This window comes from Callospermophilus lateralis, chromosome 5 (assembly GCF_048772815.1).
Source record: "Callospermophilus lateralis isolate mCalLat2 chromosome 5, mCalLat2.hap1, whole genome shotgun sequence".
Lineage (NCBI taxonomy): Eukaryota > Metazoa > Chordata > Mammalia > Rodentia > Sciuridae > Callospermophilus > Callospermophilus lateralis.
Genome location: NC_135309.1, coordinates 108,341,619 through 108,361,304, shown reverse-complemented (window position 1 = coordinate 108,361,304; position 19,686 = coordinate 108,341,619). Strand labels below are relative to the sequence as shown.

The window sequence follows — 19,686 nt, the reverse complement described above, 5'->3', positions numbered from 1 at the left end:
AGGTGCAGCCACAGTGAGGTGCTAAGCAACTCAGTGAGATCCTGTCTCTAAACAAAATAGGGCTGGGATGTGGTTCAGTGGCCAAGTGCCCGAGTTTAATCTCTGGATCCCCTCCCCATGCCAGAAAAAAATATATATAAAACTAAAAGTAATAGAGGGGAAGATGAAATAGAAAACAGATGATTAATCAAAAAGAAGACAAAACAAGAGAAACAACATAAAAAGTGTGTGCCAAATAGAGCAAATAGTTACATGAATCCAACCACAGCAGCAGATATATTAAATGTAAATGGACCAGTTGCTCAAATTGAACACCAAGACTGACAGTATGACTTTTTTAATCCAAAAATAATGACTATATCTATATGCTGCTTTCAAGAGACACATTTTAAAAATAATACATAAAGCTTAAAAGTAAAAAATACCATGAGATACTAAACAATTTTGGTATAATATCAAAGTAGATATTGAAGCAAGACATGATACTAGTGAAAGAGAGTCAGTTGAACATGTTGTCATAATATTTTAAATCTATTTGCGACTAATAACATAGCTTCAAATTCTTAAAGTACTTAACAAATATAAAAATAGACAAAACCATGATTACAGTGGAAGACTTTTAACATGGTAGAACAAGTAGACAAAAGGTGTAGAAAGATAAAAACGATCCTATATTAGACAATTAAAATCACTTATTAAAAGGAACTGTTGCCAGGCCAGGGTTTTGACAGTGACAGTGACAGGCCACTTGCCTAGCATGCATGAGGCCTTGGTTTCAATCTACGGCACCACAGAAAAGTAAACAAATAAAATAAAAGTATTGTGTCCATTTATAGCTAAAAACAATATTTTAAAAAAAGGAACCATTGCCATAAATTAAATATATGTGTTAATATTTATGAAAACTATCCCTTATCCAAACGTCTGAATTAGACTTAGCAGTTCAAAAAATATAAACGTACAAATCAAAAAGCCTTTATGACTTTCATACTGGATGAGATGATTCACCACTTTAGAATCAGGCTTTGTTTCTGTAACACAGACGAATCAAGTAAAAAAAAAAAAAAAAAAAAAAAAAAAAAAATTCACAACAGAGGTTAATAAACGACTCCAGATTCCTCCCAAGACCAGAGGCAGGCCTTTGAAAACTCCTAGCTTTCTTTCTTTTCAAATCACTTACAGAATCCATGAAAACATAGAACTCCTAGAAATTGAAAACATATATCTGGGAGTTTAAGCAGCAGATCACAGTGGGAAGTGAACAGTGTTGAATATAAGAAAAATTATAATCTCCACTCTCTAGCTTGATATTCACTTGGTCCCAAAATAATCAACTACAAAAAGGAAAAACAAGGCAACTCAAGAGGACACAAGTTGAGATTTTAGTCAATAATCAATTAGCATGACTCATCACTGAGATAGCCGACCCCAAATGCTAATTCCACATTACCCTGTACTGAGGGAAATCTAGGAACTGCATGAGGAATGAGTATGGTAGAGCTCTGCCCTATTTCTGCCAGACAAACCTGGGCCATGAAATACTGTCACACAAATAAGACGAAGATGCCAAAGGGACGCAGAAGCTACATTGTCCAAGGAAGAACAATTGAAGGAACTGGGGCTGTTTTGCCAAAGAAGAGCAGACTTGAGGGTAAACAGTCCCCACTGCAAATATCTGAGGGTCTGTCATGCAGACAAGGGAGTAGACATGTCCTCCAGGCCCCAAGGGGAGAGCACAGAACAATGGAGGGAAGGACAAGGGACAGAGTTCAGCTCCACTGTGACAGTCTTCTAAGGATCAGAGGAGCCCATAGATGACAAGCTTTGACTTTGGGGGAACAAGCACCACCAGGATATAGTGGGGGTTTCATTGTTTTTCATTGTTGTATTTTTCTTTTCTTTCTTTCTTTTTTTTTCATTTATTTGTTCTAAAAGAGAATGGAGCTAAAATCTGTCTAGTCTTAACTATCCAGAATCTATACTCTCTGGTATATAATTTAGATTAATTGCTTCACTATATAAAAATTAGTCAATCTAGATAAGGGTTTTTTATTTCATTTCCCCCTTATGCTTTTGTTTTAATTTATTTTTCCAGCTCCTTGGGTAGATGGCTAGTTCATTTTTATTCTATGAGTGATTTTCAAACTGAGTTCATAGGCACCTTAGGATGTTGGGAGTTCGCAAACACTTCACTTAAATTTCATTTTGAAAATGTATTTAGAGTTATTTTTAAATCTGAAAAGATTGTTATTCACTAAAATGTACTTTTGACCAAATTTTAAGTCCCCAGAGGGCATTTGAACTACCATACTAAGTTATTGACTAGTCCACTGAATTGACAAATGTAATAAGTTTAAATAATACTTTTATAACCATAAAGTTTTTAAAATTTGCATATTAAAATTCCCCATAATATTTTGGGGAAAAAAACTTTTCTTACAAAATCAAAGTTTCCACATCACCTGTTCGGGGTTTCTAAGGTCCCTCTGAGGATAGGATGCTCTCTGCTGTTCTATTGGAAGATAACAAAGTTCTATCAGTGATAAAAGTCACTAATGGCCTAAACAAATATTTCTCCACACCTTTGTATAGTTCACATCTCAAACAAGATACATCTGCAACCCAATGAAGACTAGAACTCATCCACTTCAGATTCACGTTGAACTCTCACAGACCATAGCCACACATGGCTATTGGGTAAATCCCTGAGGTCTAGAGATTTATGTCAAACCAAGTGTTGTCTGAAGGTCAGTGTGGGTCAGCTGACAGCCTAGAACATGCCAAACCCAAACTAAGACTAGTAGGAACACAAAGAACCCTAATTCTCCACAAATTGAACGGTCTTGGGCAAAGAAGTACTAATGGGAGTAACCATTATTACTCTTATTCAGGACAGATCATTGAGCCTCTGTGTTCTGCAGGAAGGCCCTCTTACAAGGTATCCAGGCAGAAAGCAGTGCCTTTGCCACTCTCATCTGACCAGTGCTTGTGCCAGAACACCTCTTCTGCCCTCACCATGCATGCATCATGAGCAGGAGCACACGCACAAGCGCACGTGCGCGCGCACACACACACACACACACACAGAGCAGGCCATTCTTAAAAAAAAAAAAAAAAAAACACTGAAGATCCTGCCAAGCAATTCCATTGCAAGATAAAAGAATCAAGCAATCTTCACTAATGGAAGCATAAACTCAGAAATTTTAAAATATACAGTTTATTGGAATCAAAACTCTTATTTTTCAAGCAAACTGAACGCTTATAAGAAAAGGTGACTTGGTCTGGGGCCCATCACACAGCAGACTGGGGCAGGGCCCAGGTTGCCACCTCTACCTATTAGGACTCTCCCCACAGTTCCATGCCACTAGTCAGGAAGAGCCACAGCCTCTGACCCCCAGATGAGCCCTATTCCTCCTCCAGTAACTGGGAAGCAAGTCAGAATCAGAATCAGTAACTGTCCCCAAAGTTCCCCCATCCCCCCATTCCCATCCCTTCCACTGTCCTATGGCTTCTATCAAGGGCTCCCATCACTTGCGTTAAACCAAGGAGCACTTCCAGGCCCTGCTGCTCTGCCTTCCTTTCCTCACATCAAAACACAATCAAGTAAAAAGCCAGCCCAGACACAGCATAGAAAACATGACAGACTAGAGAAGCAGGAAGCAGCAGGGCACCGAGGACCAGCACCAGAGCCCAGCTCCACATGCACACAGGAGGAGAGGAGAGGAAGAGACAGAGGAGGGCTCAGTGGGAGGCAAAGTAAGCCATCAGCAGCCAGGGCTCAGGAGAGATGACCACACCACAGGAGAAAGAGCTGGGAAACACAGTGAGGAGGAGGGTGACTGAAACAGGGAAGGGGCAAGGAGGAGGACGGAGAATAAGCAGATCTATGGGAAAGAGAAACAGCCACCCCACCGGACCCCGCACTCTGAAAACAATACTAGAGAAAGCAGGAGGGGCAACTAGGGAGGAAAAGGACCTAAATGTGGGTGCTGATAAAGGCCATTTCATGGAATCCAAACCAAGAATCAAGGGCAAAAGAAGCATCTTTTTTTTTTTTAATATTTATTTTTTAGTTTTCGTCAGACACAACATCTTTGTTTGTATGTGGTGCTGAGGATCCAACCCGGGCCGCACGCATGCCAGGGGAGCGCACTACCGCTTGAGCCACATCCCCAGCCCCAAGAAGCATCTTGAAATGTATCTTTTTGGCTGGGCACAGTGGTGCATACCTGTAATCCCAGCAGCTCAGGAGGCTGAGGCAAAAGGACTGCGAGTTCAAAGCCAGCCTCAGCAACTTAGCAAGGCACTAAGCAACTCAGTGAGACCCTGTCTCTACATAAAATATAAAAAAGGGCTGGGGATGCTGAGGTTGTGGCTCAGCAGTAGCGCACTTGTCTGGAGTGTGTGAGGCACTGGGTTCAATCCTCAACACCACATATAAATAAATAAATAAAGGTCCATTGACAACTAAAAAAAATATATTAAAAAAATTTTTTTAAAAAGGACTGGGGATGTGGCTTAGTGGTTAAGTGCCCCTGGGTTCAATCCCTGGTACTAAAAAAAAAAAAAAAAAAAAAAGACAAGAAAAAAATGAGTCTTTGTCATGAATCAGTGTGGGGGTACTTTTTCAAAGGACTCAACACCCAATAACCACAAGCTCTCATTCTGGTAAGCCTGTCTTTCCACGTCACAAACAGTCCCACAGGGAGAAGGGAAGACCACACCTGGAGATTCCTTGCTCTGTCCTACTTTAGGCAGAGTGAGCCATGACTTCAGAATGCCGGAGCTCATTTTTTCTAGCCCTGTCCTTTCTTGCCCCGTTCTTAGCTCACTCTCATTCACTCTCCCTCTCCCCCACCCCCTCAGGCCAAGTGTTTGTGGCTCTAAGCCAGCAAGAAACAGGACCTACATGCAGAGAGGCAGAATGCTCGCATCACCAGAGGTGCCATTTGGCCAAAATAAATTGGGGCCCACCCCTCTCTTTCTAGTTCAGCACAAATGGCAGTATAAGAACAACAACTATAGCCACGAACACAGAGAACTGAACCCCAGAACCCTGAGAGTGTAGTTAATGTTGTTAATAAAAATACCTTCCATTTCCTTGGTGCTTTACTATTTCCATGTGCTCCTTCATTCGCTCCCTGTGAACCCCAGGGACACGAACAGGTGAATAGTTTTCCCAGGAGGACAGGACCAGCACTAAATCCCTTTCCTCATTTACTCATTCAAGCGACAGATACTTACAGAACATCTACTAAGCGCTTGGTTAAAACCAACCACCTGGCTTCATGAAAGGATTCTAGTGGGGAGACACAGCAATCAATAAGTAATTAAGCATTTGACATGTATGGGGTTCATAAGAGCTGTAAGTGACAAGGGATCTAACCTAAAAGGAAGGTTGGTAAGGAGAGAGCTGTTTTAGATAGGACAGAAGGAGAAACCTCTAATGAGGTGACATTTAAACAGAGACCTAAATAAGTAAGAGACTGAGCCTGGTGGAAGCTAAGGAGCCCTTTAGGCAGGAAGGCTGGCAATGCAAAGGCCTGAAGCAGCAGGTATCAGCAGGGTGTGAGAAACAGCAAGGAAAGCTGGAAACAGCTGGAGCACTACTGGCAAAAGGTGTGAGGCAAGGACAGAGACAAGCAAGGTTATTGGGAGTGTTTGGGCACTGACTTCATAGTAGGAAGCCATTGAATGGTTTTTGAGTAGAAAGGTTAACAACATCTAGATTTCTCTTTAAAAAGATCACTCTGGCTGTTTTCCTGAGACTAGGCAACGATGGGGTTAAGGTTGAAATCGTGGATCCCCCTGCACAAATCCAGGCAAGAAATGACTGGGCATTCTTTCCGAGCATTTCCTACCACATGGTGGACACACTTGATGTGATTTTTCCCTCTGCTGAGAAGAGGCTAATGAACCTGTCACCCAGGAGACCACATCTGTATTCAGCTCTGTTTATCACAGACTGCGGCAGCTCCGCATCCCTGTGCCAGTGAGAAAACAGAAGCTACAAGGGCCTGAAGGCAAGTGGGAGATTATTCCAGCACCCTTGTGGAAGGCATGGCCTGGAACTCAGGGGCTTTTCTGCCGTTTCTTAAAAACACACAGGCAGATGGACAGATGGACAGGCAGATGGTGATGTACAGCTGTTGTCCCCTCCACTGCCTTTTATCTGTCCACCTGCAACACCTGGTGATCAAATGGTAGTTTTGGTCACGCAACATTTCAACTTGAACATGGAAATAGCTTCACACACCCTCTCTGACCCAGACTGCTGTGGTCAATAAAATTCTGCTTTTCCTAAGGTCAACTATAAACATGCAACATATGATCTAACATTGCTTATAAACCTTACAATGACAGACACAGGAGCCCTTTGTACTGTTTTTATTTTATTATTGTTTTTAGTTATACTTGACATAGAATGTACTTTGATGTATCAAACATACATGGAGTATAACTTCCCATTCTTGAGGTTGTACATGATGTGGAGTTACACTGGTCATGTATTCATATATGAACATAGGAAAGTTATGTCTGATTCATTCTACTGTCTTTGCCATTACCATCCCCCTCCCCCTCGATTCCGCCCCCCCCATACCCCCTGTGCAATCCAGTGAATTTCGACTCCGCAACAAATGCCCCCCACCCCCACTCCTGCTATTGAGAGTCAGTATCTGCTTATCAGAGAATATCTGGCATTTGGTTTGGTGGGATTTGCTCATTTCACTTAGCATAATAGCCTCCAGTTCCATCCATAAACCATCAAATGCCATAATTCTATTTTTTCTTTCTGACTGAGTAATATTCCATTGTGTATATGTGCCACCTTTTCTTTATCCCCATTCATCTTTGAAGGGCACCTAGGTTGGTCCATAGCTTAGCTATTGTGATAGGAACATTCATGTGGCATCACTATAGTATGCTGATTTTAAGTCTTTGCATATATGCTGAGGAGTGGGATAACTGGGTCAAATGGTGGTTCCATTCCAAGTTTTCTGAGAAATCTCCATACTGCTTTCCAGAGTGATTGCACCAATTTGCAGTTTCACCAGCAATGTATGAATGTATCTTCCCCCCCACCCCCGACGTCCTTGCCAACATTTATTGTTACTTATATTCCTGATAATTGCCATTCTTCTTTGTACTGTTTTTAATCTTAAAAGGCTACATACTAAACAACCCAACTGTACAGCATTCTAGAAAAGGCAAATCTGTATGGAGAAAGTAAAAAAAAAAAAAAAAAAAAAAAAGATTAGTAGCTCCCAGGGGTTAACAGCTGGCAGAGCATAAATGGGGGAGGTGCAGAGGATTTAGGGCAGTGATACTCTAAGGTAAGATACCTGTTGTTACAGGTTTGTTCAAACCCAGAGAACGTTCAATACCAAGAGTGAATCCTAATATACACTGGACTTTGGATGATTATCCAGGTCCATGTAGTTTCAACAGTTGCAACCTGTGGACCACTCTGGTGGGGATGTTGATAATAGGGGAGGCTACAGATGTGTGGGGGCACAGGGAGATGGAAAACCTTGTGTACCTTCTGCTTAATTCTGCTATGTAACTAAAACTGCTTTAAAAACAATCTTTTAAAAAAATTGAATAATGTCCCATGCCCAGGAGGAATTTGAGCTTGGGCCAGACAGGGACAGCTTTCAGAGGCAGTGTATGGAGACTGAGAGCCAAACTGCAAGATTTGCAAATTTATTATGAGGGAAGAGAAAGGAATGTGAACAGAGTGCATGGGAAGGAAACAAAAATGGACAGATGAGTGAAGAAGGCAAGTCTACTGGAAACAATGAAAAGATGCTACCCGAACACAGGTACACAATGAATGTGCTGCACCTTAAACTAAGTGACAGTGAGGAGAGCAGGAGGTGACCCAATTGCTGTAACAGAGAAACTCAGAAGCCAATTGGCACAACATAATTAAAAGCTCATTTCTTGCTCCTAAAAGTTCCCCAGGCAGACACTGCTGCCCCGGTGACTCTCCTCCAGGTAGTGTTCCAGGGACCCAGGCTCTGGCCACCTTGTGGCTCTATCACCTACAACACTTGGTTGCCAAGTTCCCCTGCTCCATGCCAGACAAGAGAAAAGCAAATGACAAATCACAGCTTTCCAGGCCTGCACCTGGCACCCATCTGGTCCACTCCCCTTCAGGTGGCCAGTGAGTGGCTAGGAAATGTTTAATAGATTACTGTTCCAGAGAAGGAAGGAACAGTTTGGTTATTAGTTGAAGTTCTGCCACAGGCTCTCGCACATCTGAGTGATTCCCAGAAAACATCTAAGAGCTAAGAATGCCACCAAATCTCAAACTTAGTTTCATCAAAATTGAATATGGGCTTAATTTTTAAAAAATAATTTTTGAAAAACCAGAAGAGTTAAGCAAGTTAGTGGAGCATGTTGTGAATAATGGCTTTCCCACCCATATGTTTGTTTTCAAAAGCGTCTCGCCTCTCCCCACATACACCTCTCTCAGTCTCAACAATTTTATTCCAAACACTGTGATGGAAGTCATACTACAAGCGTCTCTTAATTTAGGAGTGAGAGAAGTTGGGGAAAACAGTCTCCTTGATAAAGACCTCTTACATAATAAAGGAACTGCCATGCCTAATGATAAAGGGTATTTCTGGCACTGTGGATTAAACTATGGCTGTCTACTGGGCCTCTTGAAATCACCCCAAAGCACAGCACAACTAATGGATTAAAGCCTTCTAGAAGCATTTAGCCTTATAATTTACTCATCAGTAAGGAAGAGAAACCAAGTTCCATAACCACCCTATCCAAATTCAAATAGCAACTTGCTGACCACCTGGAGATGGTAAGTATGGGTCTCCTCCTGGAGTCTATTATTTACACAGTAACCTGTCAAATATTCCCATGATTATGTTGCAGGATTCCAGTTATTTCCTTTCTACCACACGATCACTAGATATTACAACAAGACCCTATCTCTCTGAAAAAAACTCTTGTTGGGGTTCTTTTTTTTTTTTTTGGAACTGGTGGTCGAACCCAGGGCTTTGCAAATGCAAGGCAGATACTTTGCAGCACTGAGCTACATCCCAGACCTGAAAAAACTCTTTAGTGGTCAAGCAAAAGCATGTCTCCAACCCATAAGATGATTTGAATTTTTAAAGGTCTGTTTAATGGAAGAAATCCCTAAATTACAGGGAACCCTTCAGTTATCTCATTCTGAACAGGATAGCTACAGAGTCACATTTGTTTTTTTAACTGGTTATACCCTTCTTCCAAACTGCGTGATTCCAAACCTTTTTAGCCACATAAGGAAAGCACACATAACTTCTCTGAGGCAAGTAACCATGGTCCCAATAATTACAGAAATTAAAGCATTCTTGTTGAAACCCAAGATGCTAAATTTTGTTGAGCACACTGTTGCTAAAAATGGTTTCTTCTTGTCAGAGAGACCATCAGGAACTTTCTACATTTTGCGATAAGAGATTTAAGGAGGTCATTTTTGTTTGTTTGATTTTTATTTGCCTAAAGGCAGAGAAGGGAAAAATTAAAGACCTTCATCTGATCACTGTAAAAAATAAAATAATCCAGTTCACAACATACTGTTCCAAATATGCTGACATTCAAGGTATTGATATTTAATGGCTTGAAAACTGAACACAAAGTTTTTAAAAAGAAAGGCCAAATATTCTTAGAAGGTACTTAATTTTCACAAAAATATCAAGAACAATCTTTTATTTTTTCAAATCTAAAATTTTAAACAATTAAAATACATCAACCTTTAAAGAAATTTCTCCTGGTGGCAGTCAGTGGTAAGAATGCACCCATTATCAAGTTGACAATCTTGTATGTATTTTTTCTTATTTGGCCTTAAAAGTACCTAGAGACACAGGGTAACACTGGAATCCAGCCATATGGACAAAATATCCCTAATGCCCTTTCCTTTTCTTTGTCTATCCATCTGTCAACATGTCAGTCTTTTTCATAGCCTTGCTAGCACATCTTGTTAACAGGATGATCATTTTTACTCCAAACATTGCTCTGTAAGTAGTAGACCTAAATGATATATCTGCCCAGTTTACTGTTTAAAAAAACTCTGAATTTGAGGGTAAATTAAATAGATTTTATTAAAGTTCACTTTTAACACTTATAGACATAACTATAGGCTATAAACCATAAGCTGTAAATGTAACTATAAGCTGTAAATAGCATGCATGTTAATGTTTTGAATTTTATCTTGAACTTAAAAAAAAACTGACTTGTAACCAGGATTAGATTAGACGTATTAAATGAATATCATTGCATACCACCATTAGGAAATGTTTAATCCTCACAGTACTGCATAGTGAGTTTTGTCATTCCCATTTAATAAATGAGGAAAGTGAGACTCTGATCAAATTAGGTCACAGCTGGGATTCAAATTCAGGTCTGTCTAGTGTTTACGGCTTGCTCCTGTTTCAAGATTAAAACAATTGTTAGTGTGCAGATGGTTCGTAGGTATGCAAAGGCCCCCAGAATACAGTTCCCAATTCATATAGTGCCACTCTCCAAGACTAATAAAAATAGTCCATACAATTTGGGTGAAATTGGCTTCTTACTTTAATTTGGACAGCTTAATAGGGACAAGAATGTACCTATCTTCATAATATCATAAAGCACCCAGCTTCCCTGAAATGTGATCATAATAAACTTGAGAAATTTAGTATATCCCAGGTATTGAAATACAGAGTGATGCATCCTGGTGCATGCCTATAATCCCATCAACTAGGGAGGCTGACATAGGAGGATCACAAGTTCAAAGCCAGCCTCAGCAACTTAGTGAAACCCTGTCTTGATTTAAAAAAAGGGGGGGGGGGTTGGGGCTGTGGCTCAGTGGTTAAGTACCCCTGGGTTCAATCTCCAGCACACACAAAAAAAGTGACACTAGAATGAAGAATACAAACAAACAGATGGTTGACTAAATGACTTTTAGAAATAGAAAAACCAGAGAATGAGAATTTTTTAATATTTAATCAGTATTGTCCTACAAACAAGAAGAGCAAAGCAAGCAAAAGTGAATGTGTCAATCTGTTTGACAGACCCCTAGAGTAGATGCTGTAGTCTTGAATGCAGCATTTGCAAACGATTCCTCTTTAGACAACAGGTTCTTGAAAATGAAAATTAGCACTATACACAGCACCATCATGCACAGAACAACATATATTGTAATTGTGCGTGACTCTAATCCATTTAGCTCTGACCATGCACCATTATCAAAACATGCACCATTATCGAGGACCTCTAGGTTGCAGTGATATTTACAGGGCCCTTCCTAATGGTCAAGGCTTTCTACCCTTTCCCAACTTTCTGCTTGCCTTTATTTTCCATTGCCTTGAGTGCACCGCATGAAAACTCACATTTCAGTTCCCAGTTCTGTACTCTTCTTTGGTTTCTCGGGACAAGATCACACACCTTTGGTCAAGTACCTTACATCAAAACTGATCTTTAAGAACATGGAGAAATGGTAGAAAGAGCAGCCACAGAAAGCAACATGATTGAAAGCACCCAGTCAACCCAGAAGTTTGAGATCACACACATCAGGTGATCTCATCCCAGAGGGAAACTTTTCCATAAGCCCATCTAGTACATGTGTTCAGTGCTGGAAACTGCATGAGTTCTCGGTAGCTGAGAATATTCCTTAGCACTCTGAACATTAGCCCTTCAACCCATCTGAACTTAGTGTTAAGTTCAAGGAGAGCTTTGTTATTTTCTGTACTACTCTCTATAATTCCAGTATTTCATCATTTAAAATCTACATAAGAAGCAGTTTACAATAAGATTTATATATCACACCCAATTTGAAAGAAAAATTTCATTTTCAGATTTGCAAAGTTAAGTTGATCCAAGATCGGTAGAGGCCCCATGGAGCCACTAGCCTGAACATTTCCTTACACATTGGGATCAAACAAAGAAATAATTGTAAGAATGAGAAACCTTCCTGTCCTGTTGTGCATGTTTACTAATGGCTTCAATGAACGCATAGGTGTCCTTATCAAATTTACCTGGCAGAAGAAAGGTTGGGAGGGTCAGTTATGGTGAACTGAGATTCAAAAGGAACTCAACAGGGCCAACACCAACAAGATGAGTTTCATCAACTATCAGTGAAAGTTATTGAACTCAGGTTAAAGAAAACTCAGCTACATGATAGAGAGTGGAAGTGGATCAGATGATAAACAACACTGATGTGTAAAGGACTTATAAATTTCAAATACAGTGAACTCAGGATGGTTCAACATTGCACCACAGCTCGCCAAAATGAGCTAAAATCACCCGAGACTGCAGGACAGTGTCCAGAGCAGGGGAAAGAATGGTTGCATTGTCCTCTGCAGGGCAATGCAGAGCCTCCTGTTCAATTTGGAGCGCTGTGATTGAACTGGATGTTGAGGGAAATCAGCTTAGGCATAGCTCTCAAGACCACACCCTGAGAAGAAAGGCTGCTCAAGTAGGTTATTTATGCTGACAAGGAGACCCTAGTGGCAGGCTATAAAATCTGTTCTCAGACTTTCAAAGAATTATGCCCCAAAAAGTGTAGAGTTGCCACATAATGCCTCAGGGGAAAACTGGAACCAGTGGAGAGAATTACTGGAGGCAGATTTTAGAACTTTGCAACAATGGAATCCCTTCCTTCAGGGTAAAGGGGTTTCTCTCCACCACCAGTCATCCCTTGGAGAGTAAATGACCATCAGTTCCTATTGTCAGAGGGATTCCTACACAAAGATGCCATTAAGAAAACTATTCAAACTCACTATGTTAGTCAGTTTTTTATTCCCCGTGGCCAAAATACCAGACACTAACAATTACAGGAAGAAAAGTTTATTTGGGGCTCTCTGTTTCAGAGGTCCTTGGTTGGCTAACTCCGTGGCTATGGGTCCCTGGCAGAAGGGCATGGTGAAGGAGAACTGCTCGGCCCAAGGTAACCAGGAAGCAGAGAGAGCAAGGAGCCAGTGACAACCAATGGCCTACTTCTTCCAGTCACACTGCACCTGCCTATAGTAAACCACCAAGTAGTTCATTCAAATTATTAATCCATTAAGTGTATTAATATGCTGATGATGTTATAGTTCTCATAATCTAGTCATTTCACCTCTGAACATTCCTGCATTGCCTAACTCTTGAGATTTTCAGGGAACATCTCATAACCAAACCATAACACTCTCACTGAATATAAAGGGCGTTTCTCTGTTGTTGATATCCAGAGAATCACAAAAGCCCAAAGTGATATGGGCACAAAAGATCATTTCACACCTCCCCTTAATTCTGGGCGAGGGGACAAGCTGTCCACAATCACTTGAAATGTTTTTCTTTATATATTTCCCAAAAGAGATTTTTCTCATTTTCTTGGTATTCCCATAGCCCTGGATTTTAAAAAGGTTCTTCCTGATATTTAACCTAAATTTCTCCTTCCGAGTTTTATCAATACATATGGATACTAAAAGGGGCTTTGTAATGATCATGACAGGACAATGGACATAAGAACAGATAATTAATGAAGGAAAAATATTTACAAAAAAAAATATTAAGCAATAAATTGTTTTGGAATTTTTTTTAGTTGTTGATGGACCTTTTTATTTATTTATTTATTTATACATGATACTGAGAATTGATCCCAGTGCCTCACATATGCAAGGCAAGTGCTCAACTACTGAGCTACAACTCCAGCCCCTAAGCAATGAATTTAGAAAGCTTTCAATCACTGAATGCCAAATATCATTTAGAACACTTATAAAAATCACTAGAAGACTAGTTTGCACACTTTCATTTCAGAGTGAAAACACTGACCTCCTTGCATAAAAGCTCTGCTTTTATTTTCAGGCCCATATTTCTCTGTGCAAAAAGAACTATACAGAAACTTAATGTATTTGGTTTAAAACAACTCAAAACAGAGGGTAAAATATGGTTGGGTCACAGGAACACAGGAAAACCTTAAAAGGCTGGTGGCAACATTACTTGTGTTTTAAAATGCCTGTTCACTTAAAAGGTACCAAAATACAGATTAAATAAAACACGTCCTTCTCTCATTTCTGTAGAAACTGGATAAGCTGCCAAAATACAGTTGCCTTGGAACACTGCTTAGCATAGAATGCCTGCTGGCCTGATTCCTAGCAACTTATACTGTGCTTGGTAAATTGATCACATACCATGCTGATATACTTTTGCACCTCACCAATTTGCTTACTAGGGAGCCAATCAAGTTTCCATTAAAACTCCTTATTTCCTAGTTAACTGCATATCATATTCTAGATTCTCTTTACTGCATTCACTTGAATCAATAATGCAAGAAGAATAGGAAAAAAAATAGTCTTGTTATTAGCTGATTATTTAGTATGAGAGTCTCTAACCTTAATTTCACTTCAGAAAACTAGCATGAATTCTTTAATGAAAGTGAAGAGCAACAATATTTTTAGAGTCACCATTTTAAGAACTGTTAAATGTTATTAAGTTTATCCAAGGGAAAAAATAGTGTCCAGTGGACCAATGTTCTATTCATACCTATAAACCTCAAAACTAAAGGGTAGCCAGGTTCAGTGGTGTATACCTGTAATCCCAGATGGCTGAGGCAGAAGGATCACAAGTACAAGACCAGCCTGAGAAACTTAGGAAGGTCCTAAGAGCAACTTAGTGAGACCCTGTTTCAAAATTTAAAAAATTAAAAGGTCTGGGGATGTGGCTCAGTGATAGAGCACCCCTGGGTTCAGACCCTAGTGCCTAAAACAAAAACAAATAAATAAAAAGTAAAGGGCATAGCCACACAAGGTAATGGACCATAATAGCTCTAACTGCTCCTAAATGAATTCACAAAATAGATACTGTGCAAATATAATTAAGCAGGGAAAAGAGCTACAACCCCAGAACTGCTCCTCTGTACAAAAATATCTCCTGAATTAGTCTGCCACAGTTTATGATACTCTAATTATTAAATTTAGACTTGGGTATTATAAAGTCATTAAGAATCATGATAAATAATATTTAATGGTACAGAAAAATAATGGTGAAGTAAAAAATAAGACACAAAAAAACGGAAATACCAACCATTCTGACTCAGCATCTTCACTCATAGGTATTTATCTAGGTATAGTGTATTGTGTGAAGTTATATCCACAAAAACCTGTGTAGGGTTATAGCAGCTCTATTCATAATCCCCCAAAACTGGAAGCACTCAAACGTCCTTTCATGAATAAAACTGTGGTCCCTTCACAATGCAAAGTCACTTGACAATACAAAAGAGCAAAGTTCTCAAACTTAGGACAAATGATGAAATCTCAGATGGATTTTGCCGAATGGTTAAAAACCAGACTTGCATGGCTAAATAAACTAAGAGTCCACTTATCTGACATCCTAGAAGTTACCTTTAATGTTTACAACTATAGGGAAGAAAACAGATCAGTGGTTGCCCAAGATTAGAGTCAGAGGATGTTCTGGCTACAACAAAGAGGTATGATGGGGTGGGATGGGGTGATAGAAATGTTCTATATTTAGGTTGTGGGGCTGCTTATAACACTGTGTGCATTTGTCAAAATCCAGAGAGCTCTACACTAAAACTGGTGAATTTTATTATGTGAACATTGTACCTTAATAAATCTGCCTTTTAAAAAAATCATTCTCTAAAATAGAAAGTCTTCTCCTGTCCAGATTAAATTAGGTTCTGTGTAATTCTCCAAAGTGTATTCATTTCTTAAAGGGGAAAAAAAAAGAGGTTATCAGTTTTAAGGTTGCATAATTATTACCTAGAATTTTTGAAGGAATAGAACACAGAAGAGAGAATTTTTAATGGAGATGACATAAATTACATGAATTTCGGGACCCTCAGGCCTAGCTGGGATACCCTGAGAGACCACAGCAGGGACATTTCCATGGGCCACTGGAGGGCCACCAAGGTATTACACAGAGGTAGAAAGAAGGTTTTATCTTAAAATGGAATGGGGACAGAAGATAGCCTCTTTCAGCTCTCTACTTTCAGGAACTGTCCCCAAATGTAAACCCCAGAGTCCACTCAAGGGCCAAGCCAAAGGTGCAGGTGAACGCTTTCAATTTCCTCAGGTCTACGCTGAACCATTTCTAGATCAATTAAGTCATGACGAAGGAGTCACCAGGAACAAACCAATCTGGTTTGATCCAAGTGGGGCTTAGAATGTCCTTCATGGTATTGGCACCAAAATAGACACGTAGAGAATAGAAAACAGAGACAAACTCACATAAATAGTTTTCTCATACTAGATAAAGGCACCAAAAACATACATTGGAGAAAAGATAGCCTATTCAACAAATGATGCTGAAGAGAACTGGAAATCCACATGCAGAAATAATGAAAATAAACCTCTCTCTCTCACCATGCACAAAACTCAATTCAAAGTGGATCAAAGACCTAGGAATTAGACCAGAGACCTGTACCTAATAGAGGAAAAAGCAGGCCCAAATCTTCATCATGTCAGATTAGGCCCTGACTTCCTCAACAAGACTCCTATAGCACAAGAAATAAAATCAAGAGTTAATAATGGGATGGATTCAAACTAAAAAGCTTCTTCTCAGCAAAAGAAACAATCTGTGAGGTGAAAAGAGAGCCTACGTTTTGGGAGCAAATTTTTGCCTCCTGCACTTTAGATAGAGCACTAATCTCCAGGATATATAAAGAACTCAAAAAAATTAACACCAAAAAAAACAAATAACCCAATCGATAAATGGGCCAAGCAGCTGAACAGACACTTCTCAGAAGAAGATATACATTTAATCGACAAATATATGAAAGAATGTTCAACATCTCTAGTAATTAGAGAATACAAATCAAAACTACTCGAAGATTTCATCTCATGTCAGTAAAAATGGCAGTTATCAAGAATACAGGCAACAATAACTATTGACAAGGATGTGGGGAAAAGGTACACTCATACATTGCTGGTGAGACTCAAATTGGTGCAGCCAATCTGGAAAGCGGTATGGAGATTCCTTGGAAACCTGGCAATGGAACCACCATTTGACCCAGTTATCCCACTCCTCAGTCTATATCCAAAGGACTTAAAAAGAGCATACTACAGTGACATAAACAAATCAACATTTATAGCAGCATACTTCACAATAGCTAAACTGTGGAACCAACCTAGATGCCCCACAGTAGATGAATGTATAAAGAAACTGTGGTATATATATACACAGTGGAATACTACTCAGCATTAAAAGAGAATAAAATTATGGCATTTGCAGGTAAATGGATGGAGAATATCATGCTGAGCAAAGTAAGCCAATCCCAAAAAACCAAAGGCTGAATGTTCTCTCTGATAAGTGGATGCTGATCTGTAATGGAGGTGGGGGTGGGGGCACAGGACAGGACATGAAAAAATGGAGAAATTTTGATTGGGCAAAGGGGAGGGAGGTTGGGGAAGGGGCATGAGGTCAGGAAAGATGGTGGAATGAGATGGACAACCTTACCCTAGGTACATATATGCTGTGACACTACATCCCGCACAATCAGAGAAATGAAAAGTTGTGCTGCAATTGTGTACAATGAAGCAAAATGCATTCTGCTATCACGTATACCTCATTTTAATTAATTAATTTTAAAATGTGCTCCATATCTTTAAAACACTAGAACAGGAGGCCTGAGAGGTGGCACAGGAGACTTAGAAAGGCTTATCCTCCTAAACAGATTTGAAAGCAAGGAACTTCCTCTTGAGCTTAACAGGAGAACTGCTTTTTTGTATTCATCTTTTTTTCACTTTTTACTTTTTTTTTTTTTTTTTTTTTTTAGGAAAAGCATATAAATAAACCTTAACTGGTCCTTACAGAGAAATATAAGGTCATATTTAGGTCAGAAATGTTACAACTAGTTTTTATAAATGTTCTTTTCCCTCAAATGGAAGAGCATGGTAATCATTTTCCACAGGGGATATAAGAAAGGAGAGTGGCCTAGAAGAGGTACAGGAATAATTAACAGAAAACAACTATATTAGAGACTTCCCTAGACACTTTAAAAGGATGTCAAAATTTCTTAAATTAGAATGTGGACTAAATATATCTTCATACTTCATACTGACTAACAAATGTTCCTGAAAAATAATTATTTGGCTAATTAAGATACCAATTGTCTTTAAAGCAATTTGGTGTCTTAAAAGGCCCTTAAAAGTACTATCTTAACATGTTCATCAAACCAGATCACCACTTTAGAATGGCCTCTTTAAAAGTTGTGTAATCTTTGTTAATATATGAATAAGGACATATACATACACTTACCTTTTTTCATAATCATTTTCTCTGAAATTCTGAATGAAAATTCATCATAAAATAGAGATCCAGCCAGGTGCAATGGCACACACCTATAATCCCAGCAGCTCAGGAGGCTGAGGAAGAAGCACGTGTTCAAAGCCAGTCTCAGCCACCTAGCAAGGTCCTAAGAAACTTAGTGAGACTCTGTCTCAAAATAAAATATAAAAAGGGATGGGGATATGGCTCAGTGGTTAAGCACCACTGGGTTGAATCTCCAGTACAATCAACCAATAAATAAATTTTAAAAAATAGAGAGAGACAGAGATCCACCTGCTTCTTTCTCAACAGGGATACCAAACTAGTATCAGGAGTGGTATTTTGGGTGTTGAATCAGGTACTTTGAGAGAGAGAGAGAGAGAGAGAGAGAGAGAGAGAGAGAATTTTCTTAATATTTATTTTTTAGTTTTCGGTGGACACAACATCTTTATTTTTTATGTGGTTCTGAGGATCGAACCCGGTGCCCCGCGCATGCCAGGTGAGCGCACTACCGCTTGAGCCACATCCCCAGCCCCAATAAAAATGAATTTTAAAAAAAGGTATTGTGTTCATCTACAACTAAAAAAAAAGCAATAGGAGCAAGTAAATTTGTACACATTATTTTCATGACCTACTTGAAGAAAGTGGGTCTTTCTAATAGATAAAGCATTGTATATTTTGAAACATAAATTGTGAGATAAGAGACAAAATAATAATGTGGAAATTTGTTTGGGCTGTAGTTAAGAGACCTGGGCCATTTCATTCTATTCTATTCATCATACCACTGAAATTCACTGTTGTCATTCTCTGGTAGTCCCAGAGTACCATTAAACAGCTGTGTGATTTTGGACACACCACATATATCTCTCTGAGACTTATAGAGGGGAAAAAATCAAACTGGGGTAAGTCATGGGAATTGGTTAAAGTTTAGAAACCTGTCAGTGTGGTGGTGTCTGGTATGTCATGGATGTTCAAGAATATTAATTATCACTTTCCCTTCCTTCTGAAAAGCTATTGTTACATATTCACAGTGGATCATTTGCTTGGCCTACTAAATAGGCAGCTTAGCACAGAAGCAAGCTTTTCTATCTCTGAAGCCTCATGTGTTTGATATATGTGTGTACTGTTGCCTAATTATTTTTTAATTAGCAGTAAATAGCAGCAAAAGACCTAGTTGGCAATCTCCCGGATATAATCATTAGACATTGACTGTGTGCTTTGGTCTGCAGAGAACTGTCCAGGTTAGGGTGGAACCAGCTCTAGGCTCGTGGGAGGACTGAACCTAAGTCCTTAAGCCAAGGGCATCTCTGACAGAGGGCCTGCAGACAGATGGGAGAAGATTCCTAAAGAGTTCCCAGGCAAAAGGGCATGGGATTGACAATTTTTAGCTACAAAGTCAACAAAAACCAAGGAGCACTAAATAAAATTATAATGATAATAAAA

General features: G+C 39.4%; 1 protein-coding gene across 1 annotated transcript in view; it reads right to left on the bottom strand.

The window, feature by feature from the left end:
- The window catches only part of Arhgef28 (Rho guanine nucleotide exchange factor 28), a 290,628-nt gene that overhangs the window by 187,205 nt on the left and 83,737 nt on the right, over positions 1-19,686 (bottom strand). The window lies entirely within an intron of this gene.